The 23,368-nt window shown below is 40.4% G+C and overlaps 1 protein-coding gene across 4 annotated transcripts in view; it reads left to right on the plus strand.

Moving 5' to 3' along the window:
- Nucleotides 1-1,136: 1,136 nt before the first annotated feature.
- LOC131750502 (polypeptide N-acetylgalactosaminyltransferase 13) overlaps nt 1,137-23,368 on the plus strand; it is a 578,974-nt gene continuing 556,742 nt past the window's right edge. Inside the window, exon 1 of one of the 4 annotated variants that reach the window (XM_059052963.2) lies at nt 1,137-1,568. The gene's annotated coding sequence lies outside the window, so the exon portion shown is untranslated. The remainder of the gene's footprint in view (nt 1,569-23,368) is intronic. The other 3 variants (XM_067026047.1, XM_067026046.1, XM_067026045.1) reach the window with 3 other exon arrangements.

Genomic DNA, 23,368 nt, shown 5'->3' on the forward strand with positions numbered 1-23,368 from the left:
AAAGAGGGAGCTAAGACAACATGAAGTGACCCTGTGAGAGGAGGAAAGGACCCCTATGTCACCCCCTCTTACAAATAAGAAAACTGAAACTGTATTAAGTCAAGAACCAAAACTAACCAAGAGCCAAAAGTGAATAAATGGCAAAGCAGAGACTTGAACTCAGCAACCCCAATTTCCTAGAGGAGTCCCTCCCACATGGCAGTGGGGGATAGGTCCCAAGTCTCAGAATGCTAATGATACCTCAATCTTAAATTTGTGCCTTGTTCCATGCACTGTTCTAAAATCCTTACATGTAGTATGTAAGGATTTAGTATCATGGACTCCTCATTTAGTATCATGGACTTTCTATGACACTACGCAGTAACTTTACTCTGAAATGCAAGCATTCAGGCGCCTGTGTCTGTGTGTGTATGTGTGTGTGTGGGGGTGTGTGTGTGTGGTGTCAAAGACCCTATCTTCCTGAGAAAGGAATTCAAAGCCTCGCCTTTTTTTTTTACCGCTCCCCCAAAAATTCAAGAGCACAAGGAAGCGCTTTGCGTTTCCAAATCTCTTACAGTGCTTTTTGTGGCAGCAGCTGTCACTGGCCGGAACACTAGGATCTGGCAGGGTAAACGAACTGTAATGGACAAGAGGTAGAACTCTTGTCTGTCCTTTCTAATTCAGGGCGCCTAAACCTCAAGTTCCCCGCAGCTTCTCTCCACTGGAGAGCCGACAGCGGGGTTGAGGTTGCTAGAGCGTTCCCCGAGGGCCGTCTGCGAGCCCCTGCACCCCCTTCCCCCCGCCAGCACCCCTCTAAGAGGCGCTCTGGTGCACTGGGCCGACACAGTGCACGCAAGCCTGTTTCCTCACGGTTGGCCCCGGGGGGCGGCCAGGGGTCGCCGGACGCTCTCGGCGGAAAGGAGCCGACCCCGAGGTTGCAGCTGGGGGCCGTGACTGCCAACTATCGCGGGACTTGTGCACATCGCAGGAGCGGCAGCTCCAGGAGCAGCTGAAGCGCGCTCTGTGCGCACCGCCCCAGCCCGGGGAGGAGCGGGAGCCAGGAGGGAGGAGGGCCGGGGGGGCTGGTTACGTAAATGATACTAGCCCAGTGAGAGGCCTTCAGGCTGGGGCTTCGGGAGGGGGAGGAACCACGCGAGGAGGAGGGGCTGGGAGGGAGCGGGCCGGGGTGGGAGGGGGGAGGGGGGAGAAGTGACCAGGCAGTGGCGGCGTCTCTGCCGAGGTGACAATGTGCTAGGAGCCCTCGCTCGGTCTCCTGCGCCTCCTCGGCCTCGGCGCCCGCTCTCGCGGAGCCCCTCCAGCCAGCCGCTGCGCTATGAGGGCGCCTCTCTGGGGCTGGCCGAGGCCGGAGCCGGCTCGCTCTGCTCGCGGAGAAGTGTGAAGAGAGAGGCGCGGGCGGGAAGCGGGGCTGCGCGCGGCTCTCGCGGGCCGGCGCGGGTTCCAGGTGAGCGCGGGCTCCGCGCGCCCCGCACTCGGCGCGGCCGTCTGGCGCCTGCCGGTCTGGGTCGGAGGCTGAATTCCATGCGTGGACCGCCGTTCCCTCTTCGCGGGATCCCTGGCCACGATAGCAGGTCTCCGTCTCTCTCTTGCTTCCCCTCTTCCTCTGATTGTCTGGGGCGAGTCCTCTCTGGGCGGCCCGGAGTGCCCGGGTGGGCGCCGCAAAGTCCCGCAGCCTGTGGCAGGGCTCAGAGCCGAGCGCCCCGGGTCGGTCCCGGGGCGGAGGCGCCGGCGAGCCCGGTAAGGCGGCCTCCCGGGCTCTCGAAGCGCGCTCTCCCGCTGCTGCAGGTGCCGAGGGAGGACCGCGAGGCGCGGAACTTTCTACCGCCGCCAGCCCTCTACCCTGCTTTCTCCGCTACCCGGCCAAGGTGAGAGGCGCTGGCCACCCTCTGCGCTCCGGTGGCGCTCGGCGCCGGGGGCTGCTCGGCCTTCCCGCCCCGGCAACTTTCTGCCACTATCTGCGGGCGGCCGGGGGCTGCGGTGCGCGGTCGCTTCTACACCGTCCGTCCGACACTGGGGACGCGCTGAGTCTCGGGTGTCTTCCTCGACGGTTGCCTTCCTCTCTATTTCTGCCTTCCTTTGCCTCTCAGTCTCTCTGTCTGTTTCTGACTCAGTTTCTTTCTTTGATTCTTTCTCTGGCTCACCGCACCCGCTCCGGGTCTCACTGTTCCTTTTTCATTATCTTCCTCCCTGTTTTTCTTGGGATGTCCCCGTGTGCCTGTTATTCTGTCTCTTCCGTTGTCTCTCCGTCTTGCCGTATTTTCTCTTTCTGTTTCTGCCTCTCGCTGCCTGTCTCTGTCTCCCTCTGTTATCTCTCCTGCCTGGTCCTCCCGAACACCACCAGCTCCCAGATCCCGAGGCTCCTTGTCCAGGAGAGCACACCCCGGCCCACCTTCCGGGCACCTCCAGGTACAGAGATCTCCAGGTACGGAGACCTCCCTTCTCGGGGCCGGAGGGGACGAGGGGATTGGAAACAGAGAGCTCTTGTCTGGCTGTCGTAGAGTCGAGGGGCTGAATGAGGGTCGCGAGGGCCGCCGCCTCCCCTCCCTGGGTCCGAGGGAGCTGCGTTGCCACGAACCCCGGGCGCACGGAGGCTGCTGGTTTGGACAGCGAAAGCTGCGGGCGCCCCTCCCCTTACCCCGTTCTTTGACTAGGATCAGTTGAATTTCCAGGTGGAGAGCCTACATCTCCAACCTTTACAGGCAGCCACAGGAGGAGACAGTGGGCAGATAAACACAGAAGCTTCGGGATCCAGGGAAAACTAACCTGGAAAGGGTGGGAGCTTTCCTGAGGCAAAGGTGTTGCTGACGGAGGAGAGGAGCACTGGGGATTGCCTGCTTTCGACTGTCATAACACTCAATCCTTGAGCGGTTTCCTTGGGAGAGAGCGTGGTCACTCTTCCCACAAATACAGCATGAAGATTTTATTTGCAGGGGTAAAGACACTTGGCTGCCTGAGCCCTCTGAAATTTCGAGTATCCTTGGGGCCCCCAGATCTTCAGCTTTGTATGAAGGCTGCCTTTGCTCAGGGTTGCCCCCACACCGTGTGTGTGTGTGTGTGTGTGTGTGTGTGTGTGTGTGTGTTTGCGTTCATGCCCTCTAGTGTTAGAGAAACCTGCTGGTTTGAGACTATTGAAAAGTAAAGTCAACCTATTGGTGACTTACTTTTGATCTCTCATCTTCCCAGATCATTGTCTTTGCCTTCACCCATCCTTTCCTTTTCTTCATCTTGACTTTTCTGTTGCATTTCTAATCTTTCCTGTTCCCTGATCTCTGCAAACTCCTCCTCTCCTGCAGAATTAGAACCTTAATATTGAAACCATTTGAGTGATTTCAGAGGTGGATAGATTTGGAGAATTTTCATAGCCTAAGGTGGGCTTTGAACCTAAGAAACGTGCATTTCTCTGCACCTTTCACCACAAACCAGGATTTCACATCTCTTCCTTATGTCCCCGCCCACCTTCAACTCCACTGAGAATTTTCCCTGGCTGCTCTTGCTTGTTTAGTTAAATGTTTTTAATTCACCATTTCTGTGATGCTCATCCCATTCTAGGACTTAAGCTGCTTGCTTAAGTAGAGGCACTGTGTCTCAGATAAGATTTGGGGAAGAAGAAAAGAAAGCTTTTCCAAAGGAAACAGTGCTGCTGGTATAGATTAATTCTGGATCCCAGTGTCCAGAGTGGGACAGGTGCTGTTTCAGATATGCTGACCCTAATAGCACAATGTAGGAAAATGGTAAATGCTTGCTGGAAACTTGTTGGTTGATTGATTAGCATGGAGCTAATTATGGGCTTTGAAGTTACCTAGCTATGCTAATAATTCTACATGCAAGAACTTGAATTCTGCCTCTCTTTTTTGTTTCATTTAGTCTTTTATGAATGGGAATTGAAGACTAGTAGAAGGGATGTTGAAACGTGAGTCCTCTGTGTCGTTTTAACTCATTTGCTGCTTGAATTTGCCCCTCTGTGCAAGTGTTTAACTTGACTGATATTCTTTAACGGTCACTGCAGAACTAAAGAAATGAGTTTAGAGGCTCTGTCGGGTGGCCTCTTTCAACCTTCTTACCTGAAAGTAAACTAGGGCATGACATCATTTGCGAGTGAATACTTTACTGTGTTTTTTAAAAAAATTAATTAATTTATTTATTTTTGGCTGTGTTGGGTCTTTGTTTCTGTGTGAGGGCTTTCTCTAGTTGGGGCAAGCGGGGGCCACTCTTCATCGCGGTGCGTGGGCCTCTCACTATCACAGCGTCTCTAGTTGAGGAGCACAGGCTCCAGACGCGCAGGCTCAGCAATTGTGGCTCACGGGCCTAGTTGCTCCGTGGCACGTGGGATCTTCCCAGACCAGGGCTCGAACCCGTGTCCCCTGCATTGGCAGACAGATTCTCAACCACTGCGCCACCCAGGAAGCCCTTTTCCTGTGGTTTTAACAAGTGAAAAGTTCTTTTTTTTAATATAAAGAACAGATGTATCAGCTTAAAATATTTGGGGGCTATAAACTGATCTTCAAACTGAATTACTTACCTTGAATAATTTACAGGTTTCCTTACTGCTTCAAATATATATGAGAGGTGTGATACTACATGTATATGAGAATTTGCCAAAGTACCTGGAAATGTAATGCCTCCTGATACAATGTACTAGTAGGAATCCCTGTGCTGCAATATTGCTGTTTTGATGATAGGTTAGTTACTTCTTAAAATAGTTGGGGATTTACCATGAGTATTGTTCAGGAGCATGTTCAAGGCAATTTTGCTTTAAAAATATTATTTATAAATCAACTCATGCTCTACGCAGTTTTTTTTTTTTTTTTTGTATTTAAAAATAGCAAAGACATAGTGAAGGTGGACATGCTGATATTGGTTGAGTTACATTCTGATTTCTAACTGATAAGAATATTGAGACACATTTAACTTTCTAACTTAATGTACATTACTTTCAGGTTAAAGTTATGTCAGAGTGAAATACAGTGCTTCCATTTTGCCACCTTGATTTTTAGAAGTGGTAGTTGTACTAGGAACATTTCCATGTAATAAAGATTTTGCAGCTTTTTAAGACTTTGGCATTTTAGGAAGAGGGTGAGAGAACATGAAATAAATGAATATTTTTATTCTTTCTGGTTAGGAAAATGAAGAGAATATTGGTGTTTCTGAATAAAAAGAAAAGTATAGGAAATGGCTGAGAGTAAAGTATGAATAAAGTCCCACCATATGAAATAAATAACAATACTACATGTCTCTGATAAGTGTTTATTGTGCTTTATGAAAATGAACAGTTCCTATAGTTTTGTCCTTTAATTTGCCTTATTAAACATCCTATTTTCAAGAGGCACCTTTTGCAATAAACAACAAATTCTGGATTGTGACTTTTAATACATCACCTTTTTGGGCTTATGTCGCCATCAGTAGTAGGAACATGTAGACATCTTAAACCTATTGAGATCTAGCAGGATCACTACTTTGAAATCTGAGTGACCATATGCCTAATTATTCAAGAATTTTAACTGGGCTTTGGTTCAAAATGCTTCCTGTCATCAGAATAAACACATGTGAAGCATCAAATCAAGACTTAAATATATTTATACTCATATTGACTCTGAGGTCTATTTGATGACATTTCTTAATATCCCCCCTGCCCTCTCCACCAGATACATACTAAGCGTATGTTTGAACACATAAATCACATTTAAAGATCCTGTACTATCTGCTTTGATAAACCATTTACCATTTACCATTTTAGCAGATTAGACTTCTATTTACAATTTCTATCTTAAAGCACATTGTTTAGTTAAGTATTTCTGCCATTCAGTTACAGACATACATATTTTTTTTTCAGGGTTTAGGTTGTGTTTTTATTTTTTATTTATTTTTTAAAATTAATGTTTATTGGAGTATAGTTGCTTTACAATGTTGTGTTAGTTTCTACTGTACAGCAAAGTGAATCAGCTATATGTATACACATATTCCCTCTTTTTTGGATTTCCTTCCCATTTAGGTCACCACAGAGCATGGAATAAGTTCCCTGTGCTATACAGTAGGTTCTCATTAGTTACCTATTTTATATATAGTATAGTGTATGTATGTCAATCCCAATCTCCCAATTCCTCTTACCACCACCCCTTACCCACTTGGTATGGATACATTTGTTTTCTACGTCTGTGTCTCTACTTCTGCTTTGCAAGTAAGATCATCTATACCATTTTTCTAGATTCCACATATATGCATTAATATACGATATTTGTTTCTCTCTTTCTGACTTACTTCACTCTGTATGACAGTCTCTAGGTCCAGCCACATCTCTACAAATGACCCAATTTCGTTCCTTTTTATGGCTGAGTAATATTCTGTTGTAAACAGGCATATATATTTTTGAAGAGTCCAGCTTTCCATTGTGAAATTTAGTACTTAGAGAATTCAAAGAAATTTGTGAAAATGAATACACGTATGAATTTAGTAGTAGTTGGTCATTCATTGAGGGCATTATAAGCAGTTATCTTTGGGAGCAAAGTATAATCAAATAGGTTTTATTCATTTGATACTTCTTGATTCAGATTTATATCTATTTGTATGTTTTCAAGGTAGTTTATTTATAATAATATGTTTAATTGGTCCAAGATGATTACCAAGAAATAATTACAGGTGGCTAAAGACCTCTGTGTGATTAATATGTATTCTAATGTCCCTTTTAAATACAATAGCTAAAATTCATTTTTAGCTATGGGTTTTCCAATTTTATTTTTTTAAGCATATCTGGGACCTATTTATTTAAGCTGAAATTCTTATTTTTAAAAGTTATTACTGCAGGTTATTAAGAGATTACTGGAGTCTAACTTTCCTCTGAGGGCCCAGCTTTACTCAAATGTCCACATAATTACAGACCTCATAAACTATCAGGTTCTCTCTTAATGTTTACTATAATTGTCCTCCATTCACCACAGACCTAAAGCAAGATGCAAAGTATCAATTGTTAAAAATTGTTATGTATTAATGGTTAATCCTCCCAACATAGCTTGAGAGGGATGTAAGGAAAGTAGTGACTGTTACCATCATAGGTGTGAACATATTTGTGATTCTATTTTCTGTTAATGTGAGAAAATTAAACACATTGTCCATATTAAATACTCAGGCTTCTTTCCTGTTTTTTTTCAGGAGCACTTACTGTTAAGATATATGGGAACTGTCCAAGATATATCAGGATTTTTAACATGATGTAGAATTAATTGGGACTCTGTTTAGTACATTAAACTACATTGAATTCTCACTTAAATCTTATTTAAGATCTTGTAGAACATTATAGGAAGAGTGTGATTAAATTCTTGGTTGGCACTTTGGTGAACATAATACATGTGCTAAGTAGCCACTGTAAATAGAAGAATTTAAAGCACAGACTGCACATTCAAAATCATCTAAATTACACCTCAGAGACTGTAGTAAATGTCAACTTAGTCTCTTGCCTAATATTAATTGCCTTGATATTATAAGCACAGTGCTTTTTTTTTGTTAAGAAATGAATTTTGACATATGGGGAGGATTATCTTATTGTAGATCAGAAGAATAATAACTTAATTTCCTCTTGACATTTTTGTTATATAATTAGTTTTAGATAGAGAGGATGAGATTTACATGACTATCAAGACCCTCATGCAGTACTGCCATTAGTCTAATGAAAGAAAATTGGGAATAAATACTTGGAAACAAATATATGTAAAGTTACAGCCATTTCAACTTATTTATGAGGGAGTTAAACATGAAGAGTTACAAACTGATAAAATAAGTAAAATTTATTGGGTACATACTTTGCACTTGTATTGTAAGTAAACATCTAATAGCTTGTACTACATTTTATCCTCATAATCATATGAGCTGTAAGTAGTTATTACTATCCCCATTGTATAAATGAGGAGTCACTTGCTCAAAGTCACACAGCTAATATGTATCATTAGGGCCAGGGATCACATCAGTTCTGTGTCTCTGAAGCCAGTGCTCTGATAGTTCCCTGTCTGACATTTTCACTGACTAATAAAATTTAAAAAAAAAATGAGCATCAACCTCCATGTGAACATTTTCTTTTGCATGGTAAGAATGATTTTTAAAAGTCTATTATCACCATCATTTTATAAAAGACTGCACATTGTAACATCAACTAAGGTGGCAGTACTAAATCTCAAAATGTAGTTCTTAAAATAGAATAAATTTAGCTTCCTGTGCATTTTTCTACATTGCATTTATTTTTCTAATTTAACAAAGAGTGAAGAAAATTTCATCACAGTCTGGTAATTTATTTCACCACATTCTGTAGCCTGCGATTGGGAACACTTCCTTAGTCTGAACCACTAGATATACTGCCTACCCAGTAGATCCGGAGCACCCAAGCAACACAGGCCAGCATGGTTGTGATACTCATGACTTTGTCCTTATAGCTATTCCCTTCTCTTTCTACTTGGAAGTTTGGGCAATAAGATTTGTACCTAGGAAGGATGATAGCAATCATAATAGCCTCAGTTTATTGCATCAGTGTTTATTGAAGGGATTAGAGAATTGGAGGCAACTTGCTCCTTCGTGGCACTTAACCACAAATCACTGTCACTAAGATGGTGCCAATCTGTGTCCTTGAATAAAGAATGAATGCTGGGCAAAAACAAAAGGAGCATGTCTTAAGAACTTATTCTGTCCTTCCCTTTAACCAGTATGTCCCAGCCTTTAGGGATCAGTTTGCTCCTTTTTAACGTCTTTGTTTGCCTTGGTGAGGGCGAAGCAGTTTTGCTTTAGGTAAGAAAGAAAATTCCAAAGCTAAACTTCCGCTTTTGGAAAAATGGCTGATGCTATTAAATCCCAAGTTGCTTTGGATAGTGACTGTTGCGGCCATTGAAGAGAAAAAGGACGCTGATGGAGTGTGTGAGATGTAGTTAAACTGACCTGTGGCATCGTATAATGTCACTGCTGACAAACCAGTTTGGAAATTGAAATTACCTCAAGAGATTTTTGTTTGTTTGCTTGTTTTAATATAGGTTATCAGATCCTGCAGATACAGATTCTCATTTGCCTGGGATGGATCCATAACGATCTATCTTCATAAACATTTTTCCAGATGAGTCTGTTGTACAATGAGGTTAAAAGCAACCGAACTACATTTAGTACATTTTTCTGATTTATTTAATTTTTATTTCTTTAACAAAATATAGAAGCTACTATGTTCTGGACATTGTTCTGAGTGCTTTACAGATATTAATTCATTTAATTATAACAACCCTACAAAGTAGGTTTTATTAGTACCTCTATTTTACAGGCAAGGAAATTGAGACCCATAAAGGTTAAGTAAGTTGTCTAGGGTAAGTTGATGAGTGACGGGGTGCGGACTATGCTATTTTGATGAAATGATTAAAATGATCTGCTTTAAGTCACAAAGTATGAAGCAACAGAATTGGAAATGGAACACACGTTTCTATGTTTTGTTTCCTATTTGAATAAGTTTTGCCTTTGAAAGTGAAGGAGGAAAATCTGACCAACAAACTCAGATTTGTAGAGTTGGAAACAAAAAATATTTACCTTTTAGAAGTCATAGCACCAGATTAAGAAAGAAAACTAATTATGAAAGGGACAATAAAATAAATATGGAAAAATCAGAGTGATTTTCTTCAAGTAGATTCATTCTTGTCTCTTCATAGGTGCAGGCCACCCTCCCCGCTCCCTGGCCTAGTCCCCAGTAAAAAAGAAAACAAAAAACAAATTAACACATAGTGATGCAGACAAAAGAAAAAAAAATAAAATCTATAAGTAGGATTTATATATATAGACTTCAATCTATAACTAAAATCTACATCTGTAACTAACCTAATAAATAGCTTATTTTCCTGCAGTACTATTCATAATTTGTTTAAATTACATTAGGAAATACTAATATTTTCATAAATATTAGTATTGGAAAAATCCTCCTGAAACTTCTGAATTTTTTTCTCAAATATGTTTTTTGTAAGCTTTATACATTATAGAATATCTATATTAATTTGTAATCACTGTTAGTCTGTAAAGAACTGATGTATTAATCTTTGATGAGGTACATTTTTCTCCTTACTTCTGGCCTTTGGTTGATTTTTAGCAACTTTCTGTTACTTATTTTTGTTTAATACACTCCTGCAGTGTTTAATGACTTTTCTTCAGTCTTAAAAATATTATTTTAGACTGATACTTGATTAGATTGTATAAATTATTTGAATTAGATACCCTAGTAATGAGTCACTCTGTTTTTTTTTTTTTTTTTTTGTGGTACGTGGGCCTCTCACTATCACGGCGTCTCTAGTTGCGGAGCACAGGCTCCAGACGCACAGGCCCAGCGGCCATGGCTCACGGGCCCAGCAGCTCCGCAACATGTGGGATCCTCCAGGACCGGGGCACGAACCCGCGTCCCCTGCATCGGCAGGCGGACTCTCAACCACTGCGCCACCAGGGAAGCCCTGTTTTTTTTTTTATTTTTTTTATTTTTTTAAATCTACTTTAAAACAATTCTGTTTTCAGATTCTATAAGTGAAGTGAGGGTTTATGAGATTACTGACTAGCTGAGTTTTAACACTTAGTAAGTACTACAGTCTTTTCTCTTTCTCTCATGGCAAATTCCACCTCTTTCTGAATCCTCAAGACTCATATTTCTTTGATTCTCTTGATAGTTCAGTCTCAAATGGGACTATACATACCTTGTCCTGAAAAATATTAGAAACCAGCCTGTGTCTGTTCATGATTCAGATTTCACTCATATCCTATAGATTTTCAGTGCAGCTCTGCATTTTCCTCTCAAGTAAATACTGTGTTTCATCATTTCTCAATACACTTTTTCTTCCATATCTTTTTCCTGCTCCTCTTTTCCATTCTTCCTTCTTCATGATGCTCTCGACTTTCAATTGTCTTTCTTCTGTGGCTTAATACATCCTCATGTAGCAGGCCTGGACTATCTATTAGTTCTCTTGATTCTATATACAAATGTAAATTAAAAAAGAGCTCCTGTTCGTTTCATCATTAGTCCCTGAGTAGGTAATAGACAGACTCTCTAGCTCTTGCATCTGGGTCATTTAACCGGAGGATGGGGATTCTAAATTTGCATCTCATTACCTTTGTCTACTTTTAGAATTGTGTGCTTGGGCCCCATGGTCAGTTAGCAGGCCCTGGCTCCAAGGGACCGCTGTATTATTTGAGGGGATACCAATTTCAGTGGCCACACAGTTCTCACATTCCTTGGTCATATTTTCCTTATAAAATTTCCAATATGTATTTCATTATTAACTCTAGACTATTGACTTCATGTCAGAAATTCATTGTGATATTAATTGATAGATTGTGATGGATAATTTTTATAATTTATGTTCCATGGCTCCTACTCCCTGACTTTGGGATAGTATTTTTCCTATGAGTTAAACCTAGACCGTATATTTTGTCACAGATTTTTTTAAGAATTTTATTGTTGTGCACTAAGTTGAGGTAAATCGTAGGTAATTGGATGGTGCAGATGAATTAACACATTGAATTGCTGGTTATGAGACACTTCATTTGCTGTTGCAGACAACAATAGGCCCATTTTGCTTCTACAATGCACAAATTCTTATTACCTATATAATATTCTAATTCAAGTGGGATAATATGTATGCATCATTTCCATTCCTTTTGTAGGGAAAAATAACCTCCACAAATATAAGATATTTGCAACTATCTTATTAAATAATTTTGAACTTCAATACATCTTTTTTTTTTGAGAATGTTAGTGAGTTATTGCCCACAAAAAGGGAATTTCAGAAACATGAAATCAGTAGTCCTTTTTACCCTGTGTACCCTAAGATACATGCAGATGTGCAGTTTGCATTTATTTCAGTACAGAGCCTTGTCTGAATGATTCTTAACAGCATTGTCGCCATCATGACTATGATAATGTGCAACAGTATAATAATTATGTTTGTTCTTGGGTTTTCTTCATTTTAGGTGTTTTAAGGGCAGCTTCTCTAAGTCAGTGAAAAGGCTTTTAAACAGGCCAGTATTCATTTTACAAGGAAGGATTGAGGTGTACCTTTATCTAAACTTCCTCCTGAAACCTCATTAATTTAAGCATTAAATTAAGGAGTTAAAAAGATATCAAACTGTTACAAATTGGATGGAATGAAGCAAGGCAGAGGAAACTGCCAAAGATGGGGTGAGGAGGGAGCCCTTTTGCCCTAAACAAGCACCCAAAGGCTTAAGGTTCAACAGTGCCAGGAAAAACAGAGGGCAGAAATGAGACACTGGGGTTGAAACAAAATAATCAACATGGATAGATGGACTAGCCACCCTTCTATTCACCAATGCTACTTCCTACACAAATATCCTTGTAGCAAGATTTTTTTCACTGCCCCTCCTGACTATCCCCCTTAACATAGACTAATGAAATTACATGGACTGCTAAGGGACAATAGGGCAATTAGGAATGCATCTTACAACGGTAGAATAAATTCCCTTTTATTTTGATACTTAGGGTCTTTAAGCCTAATGATCAGCTCCTGGCTTACCATAAAGCAAAGTCTTCTAAACAGCAAGACTCACTCAAGTACAGAGGGCTCAGCCATTTATGTTCCTTTATTCTTAAATATAAAACAGCAACCAGGTATCACCAGACATTTAAGAAATAATTTAAGAAAAAAATTAGGGCTTCCTGGTGGTGCAGTGGTTGAGAGTCCACCTGCCGATGCAGGGGACACGGGTTCATGCCCCGGTCTGGGAAGATCCCACATGCCACGGAGCGGCTGGACCCGTGAGCCGTGGCCACTGAGCCTGCGCGTCCGGAGCCTGTGCTCCGCAGCGGGAGAGGCCACAACAGTGAGAGGCCCGCGTATCACAAAAAAAAAAAAAAATGAAAAAGAAAAAAATTAACAAAAATATGCAACATGAAAAAGAGACAGAGCCTTGGCTTCAAGATGGCGGAAGCGTAAGACGTGATCACCTTCCTCTCCACAAATACATCAGAAATACATCTACACGTGGAACAGCTCCTACAGAACACCTACTGAACGCTGGCAGAAGACCTCAGACCTCCAAAAAGGCAAGAAACTCGCCATGTACCTGGGTAGGGCAAAAAAAAGAAAAAAAAAGAAAAATCAGAGACAAAAGAATAGGGATGGGACCTGCACCAGTGGGAGGGAGCTGTGAAGGAGAAAAGGTTCCCACACACTAGAAGCCCCTTCGCGGACGGAGACCACGGGTGGCAGAGCGGAGAAGCTTCGGAGCTGCGGAGGAGAGCGCAGCAACAGGGGAGTGGAGGGCAAAGTGGAGAGATTCCTGCACAGAGGATCGGTGCCAACCAGCACTCAGCAGCCCGAGAGGCTTGTCTGCCCACCCGCCGGGGTGGGCAGGGGCTGGGAGCTGAGGCTTGGGCTTTGGAGGTCAGATCCCAGGGAGAGGACTGGGGTTGGCGGCGTGAACACAGCCTGAAGGGGCTAGTGCGCCACAGCTAGCCGGGAGGGAGTCCGGGAGAAATCTGGAGCTGCCGAAGAGACAAGGGACTTTTTCTTCCCTCTTTGTTTCCTGGTGCACGAGGAGAGGGGTTTAAGAGCACCGTTTATAAGAGCTCCAGAGACGGGCATGAGGTGCAGCTCTGAGCACGGACCCCAGAGACAGGCATGAGACACTAAGGCTGCTGCTGCCGCCACCGAGAATCCTGTGTGCGAGCACAGGTCACTCTCCACACCTCTCCTCCTGGGAGCCTGTGCAGCCCGCCACTGCCAGGGTCCCGTGATCCTGGGACAACTTCCCCTGGAGAATGCATGGCACGCCTGAGGCTGGTGCAACGTTATGGTGGCCTCTGCCACTGCAGGCTCGCCCCGCATCTGTACCCCTCCCTCCCCCTGGCCTGAGTGAGCCAGAGCCCCCAAATCAGCTGTTCCTTTAACCCTGTCCTGTCTGAGCGAAGAACAGATGCCCTCAGGTGACCTACAGGCAGAGGTGGGGCCAAATCCAAAGCTGAACCCTGGGAGCTGTGGGAACAAAGAAAAGAGGGGGAGGTCTCGTCCAGCAGCCTCAGGAGCAGCGGATCAAATCTCCACAATCAACTTGATGTACCCTGCATCTGTGGAATACCTAAGTAGACAACAAATCATCCCGAATTGAGGAGGTGGACTTTGGGAGCAAAGATATATATATATTTTCCCCCTTTTCTCTTTTTGTGAGGGTGCATGTGTATGCTTCTGTGTGTGATTTTGTCTGTATAGCTTTGCTTTTATCATTTGTCCTATGGTTCTGTCCGTTTTTAAAATTTTTTTACTTAAAAAATTTTTTTCTTAATAACTTTTATTTTAATAACTTTATTTTGTTCTATTTTATGTTATCTTCTTTCTTTTCTTTTCTTTTCTTCTTTTCTTTTCTTTTCTTTTCTTTTCTTTTCTTTTCTTTTCTTTTCTTTTCTTTTCTTTTCTTTTCTTTTCTTTTCTTTTCTTTTCTTTTCTTTTCTTTTCTTTTCTTTCTTTTTCTCATTTCTTTTATTCTGAGCCGTGTGGATAAAAGGCTCTTGGTGCTCCAGCCTGGCGTCAGGGCTGTGCCTCTGAGGTGGGAGAGCCAACTTCAGGAAACTGGTCCACAAGAGACCTCCCAGCTTCATGTAATATCAAATGGCAAAAATCTCCCAGAGATCTCCATCTCAACTCCAAGACCCAGCTTCATTCAACGACCAGCAAGCTACAGTGCAGGACACCCTATGCCAAACCACTAGCAAGACAGGAACACAACTCCATCCATTAGCAGAGAGGCTGCCTAAAATCATAATAAGGCCACAGACCCCCACAAAAAACCCACCAGATTTGGACCTGCCCACCAGAAACACAAGATCCAGCCTCATGCACCAGAACACAGCCACTAGTCCCCTCCACCAGGAAGCCTGCACAATCCACTGAACCAATCTTAGCCATTGGGGACAGACACCAAAAACAGTTGGAACTATGAACCTGCAGCCTGTGAAAAGGAGACCCCAAACACAGTATGTTAAGCAAAATGAGAAGACAGAAAAACACACAGCAGATGAAGGAGCAAGGCAAACACCCAGCAGACCTAACAAATGAAGAGGAAATAGGCAGTCTACCTGAAAAAGATTTCAGAATAATGATAGTACAGATGATGCAAAATCTTGGAAATCGAATAGAGAAAGTACAAGAAACGTTTAAGGCGGACCTAGAAGAACTAAAGAGCAAACAAACAGTGATGAACAACACAATAAATGAAATTAAAAATTCTCTAGAAGAGATCAATAGCAGAATAACTGAGGCAGAAGAATGGATAAGTGACCTGGAAGATAAAATAGTAGAGATAACTACTGCAGAGCAGAATAAAGAAAAAAAAATGAAAGAATTGAGGACAGTCTCACAGACCTCTGGGACAGCATTAAATGCACCAACATTCGAATTATAGGGGTCCCAGAAGATGAAGAGAAAAAGAAAGGGACTGAGAAAATATGTGAAGAGATTATAGTTGAAAACTTCCCTAATATGGGAAAGGAAATAGTTAATCAAGTCCAGGAAGCACAGAGAGTCCCATACAGGATAAATCCAAGGAGAAACACGCCAAGACACATATTAATCAAACAATCAAAAACTTAAATACAAAGAAAAAGTATTAAAAGCAGCAAGGGAAAAACAACAAATAACATACAAGGGAATCCCCATAAGGTTAACAGATGATCTTTCAGCAGAAACTCTGCAAGCCACAAGGGAGAGGCAGGACATATTTACAGTGATGAAAAAGAAAAATCTACAACCACGATTAATCTACCAGCAAGTATCTCATTCAGATTTGATGGAGAAATGAAAATATTTACAGACAAGCATAAGCTAAGAGTATTCAGCACCACCAAAACACAACAACCCAAAACCTATGGGATACAGAAAAGCAGTTCTAAGAGGGAAGTTTATAGTTATACAAGCCCACCTTAAGAAACAAGAAACATCTCAAATAAACAACCTAACCTTACACCTAAAGCAATTAGAGAAAGAAGAACAAAAAAACCCCCAAAGTTAGCAGAAGCAAAGAAATCATAAATATCAGATCAGATATAAATGAAAAAGAAATTAAGGAAATGATAGCAAAGATCAATAAAACTAAAAGCTGGTTCTTTGAGAAGATAAACAAAATTGATAAACCATTAGCCAGACTCATCAAGAAAAAAAGGGAGAAGACTCAAATCAATAGAATTAGAAATGAAAAAAGTGAAGTAACAACTGACACTGCAGAAATAAAAAGAATCATGAGAGATTACTGCAAGCAACTCTATGCCAATAAAATGGACAACCTGGAAGAAATGGACAAATTCTTAGAAATGCACAACCTGACAAGACTGAACCAGGAAGAAATAGAAAATATGAACAGACCAGTCACAAGCACTGAATTTGAAACCCTGATTAAAAATCTTCCAACAAACAAAAGCCCAGGACCAGATGGCTTCACAGGCGAATTCTATCAAACATTTAGAGAAGAGTCAACACCTATCCTCAAACTCTTCCAAAATATAGCAGAGGGAGGAAGACTCCCAAACTATGAAGCCGACATCACCCTGATACCAAAACCAGACAAAGATGTTACAAAGAAAGAAAACTACAGGCCAATATCGCTGATGAACATAGGTGCAAAAATCCTCAACAAAATCTATCAAACAGAATCCAACAACACATTAAAAGGACCATACACCATGATCAAGTAGGGTTTATTCCAGGAATGCAAGGATTCTTCAATATATGCAAATCAATCAATGTGATACACCATATTAACAAATTGAAGGAGAAAAACCATATGATCATCTCAATAGATGCAGAGAAAGCTTTTGGCAAAATTCAATACCCATTTATGATAAAAACCCTGCAGAAAGTAGGCATAGAGGGAACTTTCCTGAACAAAATAAAGGCCATATATGACATACGCACAGCCAACATTGTCCTCAATGGTGAAAAACTGAAACCATTTCACGAAGATCAGGAAAAAGACAAGGTTGTCCACTCTCACCACTATTATTCAACATAGTTTTGGAAGTTTTAGCCACAGCAATCAGAGAAGAAAAAGAAATAAAAGGAATCCAAATCGGAAAAGAAGAAGTAAAACTCACTGTTTGCAGATGACATGATATTATACATAGAGAATCCTAAAAATGCTACCAGAAAACTACTAGAGCTAATCAATAAATATGGTAAAGTAGCAGGATACAAAATGAATGCACAGAAATCTCTTGCATTCCTATACACTAATGATGAAAAATCTGAGTGTGAAATTAAGAAAACACTCCCATTTACCATTGTAATAAGAAAAATAAAATATCTAGGAATAAGCCTACTTAAGGAGACAAAAGACCTGTATACAGAAAATTATAAGACACTGATGAAAGAAATTAAAGATGATACAAAGAGATGGAGAAATATACCATGTTCTTGGATCGGAAGAATCAACATTGTGAAAATGACTCTACTACCCAAAGCAATCTACAGATTCAATGCAATCCCTATCAAACTACCACTGGCATTTTTCATAGAGCTAGGACAAAAAATTTCACAATTTGTATGGAAATACAAAAGACCCCGAATAGCCAAAGCAATCTTGAGAAAGAAAAACGGAGCTGGAGGAATCAAGCTCCCTGACTTCAGATTATACTACAAAACCACAGTAATCAAGACAGTATGGTGGGCTTCCCTGTTGGCGCAGTGGTTGAGAGCCCACCTGCCGATGCATGGGACACGGGTTATTGCCCCGGTCTGGGAGGATCCCACATGCCGCGGAGCAGCTGGGCTCGTGAGCCATGGCCGCTAAGCCTGCGTGTCCGGAGCCTGTGCTCCGCAACGGGAGAGGGCCACAACAGTGAGATGCCTGCGTATCGCCCAAAAAAAAAAAAAAAAAAAAAAAAAAAAAAGAAGACAGTATGATACTGGCACAAAAGCAGAAATATAGATCAATGGAACAGGATAGAAAGCTCAGAGATAAACCCACACACATATGGTCACCTTATCTTTGATAAAGGAGGCAAGAATATACAGTAGAGATAAGACACACTCTTCAATAAGTGGTGCTGGGAAAATTGGACAGTTACATGTAAAAGAATGAAATTAGAACACTCCCTAACACCATACACAAAAATAAACTCAAAATGGATTAAAGACCTAAATGTAAGGCCTGACACTATAAAACTCTTAGAGGAAAACATGGGCAGAACACTCTATGACATAAATCACAGCAAGATACTTTTTGATCCATCTCCTAGAGAAGTGGAAATAAAAACAAAAATAAACAAATGGGACCTAATGAAACTTAAAAGCTTTTGCACAGGAAAGGAAACCATAAACGAGACGAAAAGACAGCCCTCAGAATGGGAGAAAATATTTGCAAATGAAGCAACTGACAAAGGATTAATCTCCAATATATACAAGTAGCTCATGCAGCTCAATATCAAAAAAACAAACAACCCAATCCAAAAATGGGCAGAAGACCTAAACAGACATTTCTCCAAAGAATATATACAGATTGCCAACAGACACATGAAAGAATGCTCAACATCATTAATCATTAGAGAAATGCAAACCAAAGCTACAATGTGATATTATTTCACACCGGTCAGAATGGCCATTATGAAAAAATTTACAAACAATAAATGCTGGAGAGGGTGTGGAGAAAAGGGAACCCTCTTGTACTTTTGGTGGGAATGTAAATTGATAGAGCCACTATGGAGAACAGTATGGAGGTTCCTTACAAAACTCAAAATAGAACTACCATATGAACCAGCAATCCCCTACTGGGCATATTCCCTGAGAAAACCATAATTCAAAAAGAGATATGTACCAAAATGTTCATTGCAGCTCTATTTACAATAGCCAGGACATGGAAGCAACCTAAGTGTCCATCAACAGATGAATGGATAAAGAAGATGTGACACATGTATACAATGGAATATTTGTCTGCCATAAAAAGAAACGATATTGAGTTATTTGTAGTGAGGTGGATGGACCTAGAGTCTGTCATACAGAGTGAAGTAAGTCAGAAAGAGAAAAACAATTACTGTATACTTACACATATATATGGAATCTCAGAAAAAAAAAAGGTCAAGCAGAACCTAGGGGCAAGACGGGAATAAAGACACACACATACTAGAGAATGGACTTGAGGATGTGGGGAGGGGGAAGGGTAAGCTGTGACAAAGTGAGAGAGTGGCATGGACCTATATACACTACCAAATGTAAAATAGATAGCTAGTAGGAAGCAGCTGCATAGCACAGGGAGATCAGCTCTGTACTTTGTGACCACCTATAGGGATGGGATAGGGAGGGTGTGAGGGAGGGAGACTCAAGAGGGAAGAGATATGAGGCTCTATGTATATGTATAACTGATTTACTTTGCTATTAAGCAGAAACTAACACACCATTGTAAAGCAATTATACTCCAATAAATATGTTAAAAATAATAATTAAAAAATCATAAAAGAGATCAAAAAATTAAATTTTTAAAGAGATTCAAGAAAATATTACAGTGATAAAACAAGAAGATTATAGGGAAGAGACACAACTAAACGAGAAAAACTGTTGGAAATTAAAGATTTTCAAATCAGTAGTTTTAAGGGACATTTGTAATTTCAAATAGAGAAAATCTCTCAACAGTGCAAAGAAAAAGAACAAAAAGTTGCAAAAGATGAGTCACTGAATCTCCCTGAAGTGTGACTTCCTGCTAATTTGGAGTTCTGATTGTAAGAAAACAAAGAAATATAGTCAGAACATGTTTTAAAAATTAATAGAATAATTCTCAAATTTATGAAGGAAGATGATTTGCAACTCAAAATTCCAAAGAAAACTAAGAGAAGTAATAATTGACTGTATTAATAGGAAGAGTATGGAGAAATGTGGAGTGTGGTATGTGAGATAATTTAGATAATGTGTAAAATACTCTGGGTCTATTTGTTTGGTCAAAGTATGTTTTAACTTGATTTTTTAAAAAATGTGGTTTCTTCAGGTGTGTCTGTACTAAAGCTGTACCAGATTTCCACAGATTGCAGTCGCTCTCTGTTGAATCCCCCTGGTCCATAAAGACATGAGAATTTAGGCTTTTTGTTGTGGAACTAATAAACAATTAAAGGTGATTCCCTCTGAGGGAAGGAACAGGTTGGGGTTCGGGGAGGGGGCTCCACTGTATAAAGAAACATAAATCCTTGGAAATTCTGTTACTAAACACAGTAGCAGTCATCCCTTACAGTATGATAAAGATTATGGGACTAAGAGGAGAGAATTGGATTCTAGTCCTGGTAAAACCATTACTAAATTCTGTAGTGTGTCATTTAAGTTCTTTGGATCTCTGTTTCCTCTTCTTTAAAATGATGCAACTGGTAAAAAAAAAACAAAACCCTGGTATGACTCTATATTCTAGTGTTTATTTATTTTGCAAATGTAAGCCTATCATTTTCTTTGAGAATGAAATGAACTATAAATTTTCTAGGTCTTATTTTCTTATAATTAAAAAAATAACTTTTATTTTTGCTGATGTAAAAATGCAAAGCCTTACCGAATGATTCTCTAGAAGATTTTATCTCCATTCCACCTGTTTTCCTGAACATTTTAATAGTACTAAACAATAATTTTAAACAACATTTTGTAGTGGTTTCCAGATAGAGAGGGTAAATTTTATAGTCCTCTGCGTTATTAAGTTATACCAGTTATTCTGATTACCTGATGTGTCTGCAGATTCACAGAGGAATTGATAGATGAAGGATGGCCATTTCAACATTGCACAGATGTGAGAATATTGCCATCTTAGATCGGCAGCTGCTCTAGAAGTTCTCACTGCTTCTTATTGTTTGGACTAACACTTTAATTTTGTAGCTAATCAGAAATAGTTGCTTTAAAGGTGCTAGCTATTCCTAATGAATGTGAGAACACAGATGGGTCCCATAAGAAATGTCTAACCTGCTGGTTGTTAGATTTCTGTGTGTGTGTGTGTGTGTGTGTGTGTGCATGCATGTGTGCTTTAGCATCTTTTAACTATGAATATCAATTCAACAAGCCAAAATAAAATTGTAAGAGCTTTCTATAGATAGATAGAAATAAAGAGATTGACAGAAAGGGAGAGGCACTGAGGCAGAGACAGAGACAGACAGAGAGGGAGAGGAAGAGAGATAAGGAGGAATGAGGAAGTTTCCCAGTCTCTCCCCACCACCATCTTGGGGCTTGTATACCACAAAAAAGTATTGTGAAAATTGAGAACATAAATTACATATTAAATAATATGTTAAGATCTAGTATTTTTATGATTTGGAATGATAGGGAATTCTGAAATGAGAAAAAATTTAACAATGAGGCATTCTTTTTTTTTTTTTTGCGGTACGCGGACCTCTCACCGTTTTGGCCTCTCCGGTTGCGGAGCACAGGCTCCGGATGCACAGGCTCAGCGGCCATGGCTCACGGGCCCAGCCGCTCCGCGGCATATGGGATCTTCCCGGACTGGGGCACGAACCCGTGTCCCCTGCATCGGCAGGCGGACTCTCAACCACTGCCGCACCAGGGAAGCCCGAGGCATTCTTTAAAGCTGTGGATATCTGGTTTCTGTTGACAGGTTGTGATAATAATCCCTTGGGTTACTCCTTTTACCATTTACTGAGTGATCTGGTTTTTGGACAGTGACTGGGGGCAGTGAAGACCTGCTCTGTCCTGTTATCTCACCTGGTTTGATGAATCGAGGGTCCATTAAATTTCCTTTTAAAGGTGAAGTTCTTGGCAATTAATTAGAACCGTTAGCATATGAACCATCCCTTGATTCTAAGATAAGTAAAATACCTGGACTCAAGTTTGGAAGAGGCAGTGGGATATGGTTGTGCTAAAGCTACAAGTTTAAGACTATGGTGCCTGCATAAATGCAGTTCAGAAGTTCTGAATTATCCAGTTACGTAGCAGAATGACAAAGCATAGTTAGATAGCCTCTGTGGGATTTAATTACTTCATCTTTAAAGTGAGGGTAATAGTAATAGTGGCTAACACTAATACAACCCAGGTTTCTAATTGGTTTTGCGGGACTCTTTTATGTGCTTTACATAATATTAGCCCTTTTAATTCTCACAATTCTAAGAGCTAGATGTTTATTTTCATCTACCTAATAATTATAACTGCTTTAATGTGTTGAGGTGACAGTGCACGTAATGTACTGATTATTGTGCTTGGCACTTAGCACACGCGCTTAACAAATACTAGCTGTTATTAGTGTATCTCCTCTTCCAGGGTCCTCTATGGGCATTTAGTATGGCAGGTGCCTAGTAAATCTGGCCTGCTTAACTGATTTCTGAAATAAAATTCTCAGACCTGGAAGAGTTATTGTGAAGAGTAACTGCAAAATCCAATCCCAGGAGGCAATAAATAAATAGCAGTCAAAGATAGGATTGAAGCCAACCAAAATAGAAACACAGTAAAACTATATTAGTGAAATATATATAAATCTTGTTTAAGAGAGAGGTGAAGGTAAAAGAGGGAAGGCAAAGGAATATCATATCATGATAAATATATCATAGTATTGCACACATTGTACACAGTGCTAAACACTGAAATGCCATTTTGCAGAAAGTGCATCTAGCTTTAAAAAAGGATGGTAAGATTCTTCTATTTCCTTTAACTTCTAGTTAAAAAATTCTACTGTCACTGCTGATTTTTGTTAGGTGTTCTTGGCTATGTTGAGTGGTCATCCTCCCCTTTCCCCTTAATTTTTTGATCAGCTTTGACTGTTATTTTTTCTTGGCTGGTTCTTAGAGAAATTGAAAAGTGAGTGCTTTTTTTGTGTGTGTGAGTATGAAAAATAATAACAATTTTAAAATGTTTCCAATCCTAGCCTTAGTCCCTTGAGTGAAAAAGATGAAACATTATTATATTTTGTTCTTTAGAGACACAGACTTCACTTTTAGTATGTGATGTCTTGTTGTTTTTAGTGATTTTTATAAATGCTTAATTGGAGAATTTCTATTTCTTTATGTAGAAGGACACATAATTTGAGATAACAAATTGTAATTGATTTCTCATTTAGAAATATTTGAATTCCAGTTCTCTTTTCTTGTCATATGAGGAGAATATGTTGTTTTGAACACTGATAGTTTGTCAGTTCCTTCACAATAATTTGTACAAATGATAATTGTACATAAATTCATAAATTGCTGGTGGGAATTTAATGATGCATCCTGATGTTTTTGATTTATTTCTGAATCATTTGCAGTCTGTTGAAATGTACCAGGACTAATTGTTTAATGTAACCTGTAACTTCCTCAACTCCAAAAACATGTTCAGTAATATAGAATATTTATCTTTAAAAAATGATGAAGGACTAGCTTATGTTTTGTGAGAGTTTATAATATAAGAAGTGGTTGTATGGGTTATTAAATAGTTATGTGTTT

The sequence above is a fragment of the Kogia breviceps genome, chromosome 2, assembly GCF_026419965.1.
Source record: "Kogia breviceps isolate mKogBre1 chromosome 2, mKogBre1 haplotype 1, whole genome shotgun sequence".
In the NCBI taxonomy this organism is placed as follows: domain Eukaryota; kingdom Metazoa; phylum Chordata; class Mammalia; order Artiodactyla; family Physeteridae; genus Kogia; species Kogia breviceps.